Consider the following 2,756-nt stretch of genomic DNA (forward strand, 5'->3'; position numbering starts at 1 on the left):
CCTTTTGAATCGGAACAGATTCAGATTCATTCAGATTCAATTGTTGGCAGAGAGGTCCTCTGAGGAAACACTGCTAGTGTAACGTGAGGGCCCTTTATTTGTCTGAAATAGAGGGCATTTCCAGAGAGTTTTTCTCAGTCTATGAGGGTGATAAGTTTAGCCAAGAATACCAATAACCCAGCTAGCCTCTCCAAATAAAATAGCCAGTACTTCTTAAGGGCCTATTATTGCCAATGTAGTATCTAAAAGTTTAAGTTCTTCAGTGACCATAGCAGTGTTTGAAAACCATTTCCTAAAATACTGTTTGTGTGACCTTGAGTGACACTTTCAACATCTCTAAGCTTCTACTTTTTATATTTAGATCAAGTACATGCCATGTACTGTTAGAATGCCTATTAAAAGCTATGTGTAAAACTATTTAGTTTAGCGCCTGGTACATGTTTATTCTCAAGAAAAAGTAATCATTATTTTAGATTTCATATATGATTTTTACATAACTATAAGATATAGATAATACAGTTTTCTTAGGGATGAAGGAACTAAACCAATTTAAGAATGTCAAATAACAACTAAGTAGTATAACTGATCTCCAAACCCAGGTTCTTGTCTCAAGTTCCATACCTGGCTCACACATTAGATTTGCCTAATGATTTATATAATGCTATGTCTGAGGCTTACTCCTAAACATGTTGATTTAAATAAGAATCCTAATGTTTATTCAGAACTGACAGCTTTTTTACCCAATGCTTCTCTATGAAAAATGCTTCCCATGGTATCTGATAGTATGTTTTAATAATTAAAGAGAAAGATTCTATTATTCTTGTTATTATTTTATACACCTGAACATGTCCAACAAATTTCTCCCATTCTCTCCCACAGAATATCAAGCAGGTTTTTTTTATTGATTAAATATCAGTATTTATTGATAAATTGATTAATTGAATTGTTTACATTTCCTGAGTTGTTTCAAAATTCTTTGTTACAATAGGTTCTAATAGCCTCAACTGGATATTTCAAAAATAATCGGAATAAGGGAAATAAATTCTCCAGCAAAATTTAACCAGTGAAGACCGTAACTAGTCAAAGAGGAAGGAAGAGATGAGGAGCTGAGCTGAAGGATACAAACATACAAAATTTAGCATAGTTACTTGTGAGGCTGGAACTGAAAACATGAGCCTGGCAAATAGAATCTGATAATGTGTTTTAGACACTGATGGCCACAATATTGGATAAAACAGCCCAAGGTTCAAAAATAAGTAACATAAAAATAAAAAGGAAAGGGAAAGGAAGGGAAGGGAAGGGAAGGGAAGGGAAGGGAAGGGACGGATTGCCAGAAAACACCATCACCACCAAGATTGATATAAATAGAAGCATAATTATAATACTTATTTTAGAAACATGTGATAATACAAGTAATAAATGACTGAATACAGGTTGGATAAAAATTATTACAGTAGGTAATGAATGGAGGGCAATACGTAAGAAATATGATATTTTGGAGGGTGATGGGCAAAATGGATGAAGAGGAGTGCAAGGTAAAGGCTTCAAGTTGTGGAACGAATTAAGTCATGAGGAAGAAAGGTATGGTATAAAGAATATAGTCAATAGTATTGTAATAGCGTGGTGTGGTGACAGATGGTAGCCATACTTGTGGAGAGCATAGCCTAAGGATAGATTTGTTGAATCATTATGTTGTACGTCTAAAACTAATATAACATTGTGTGTTAATGTTACTTCTATAAAAATATTTTTACCTGTCTTAATAAGAAATTAGTGGATACCATCTATAACTGACAATGAATTAACAACAAATAATATTATTTAGTAACTAGTAAATAAGAAGGAACAGAAAACAAACTTGATCTCTAGTCAGTAGGTTGGTATATGTGTGGGGGAGTGGGGTGAAGAGTTCAGTGTTAGTGGAACTTATTTTTATTAAGATCTCAGCACTGTTTGACATTTCAAACTCTATGTATATATTACTTATATAAAGCTTAAAGTTAAAAACCTTTTGATTTATTCAGGGAAACTATTTTCATGGAGAATAACAGAGACTTACAAAGGGTTTTGTGGGTGTTTTAGTGGAATGTCTAAAATTTTCCTTCAATTACAATTTCTTTATTTTGAGAGAGAGACAGAAAAACAGAGAGAGTGAGTTTGGGAGGGGCAGAGAGAGGGGAGAATCCCAAGCAGGCTCTGTGCTGTCAGTGTAGAGATGAAGGTGAGGTTTGAACTCACAAACCATGAGATCATGACCTAAGCCAAAATCAAGAGCCAGGCACTTGACTGAACCACCTAGGCGCCCCCCTTCAGTTACAATTTCTTAAACTTTGATACACCTTTGATAGCATATCATCTTTCACTCTATTTCATGCATGTATTTATGAAAAAGATGCACAGGAATTGATGTATCTCAAAGGGAAGCCCATTGTTTGAAGACTTTGTTCAAAGTCCTGATTTCTGAGATTTGGGATTTATCTGAAAATATGGAATGTACACGGACTCTGTGTCTGCACATGATGCCAGAATAATTAGCTAAACAATGAAGAATGTAATCAGTCAAGGGAATGCAAAAAGTCTTGATTCATTGCCAAGTTTTTTCTACCTTGTATGGATACAGGCTCAATGCTTGCCAGCATTTATTTAAAAAAAAAAGTGTTTTAGATTCATTTGCTATGAATGGTTAAATATAACTCCAACAAGTTTTCAGTGTCCACACACCCACACACATATTCTTTCTTTCTTTTTTTTTTTTT

The sequence above is a fragment of the Panthera onca genome, chromosome A1, assembly GCF_046562875.1.
Source record: "Panthera onca isolate mPanOnc1 chromosome A1, mPanOnc1 haplotype 2, whole genome shotgun sequence".
NCBI lineage: Eukaryota > Metazoa > Chordata > Mammalia > Carnivora > Felidae > Panthera > Panthera onca.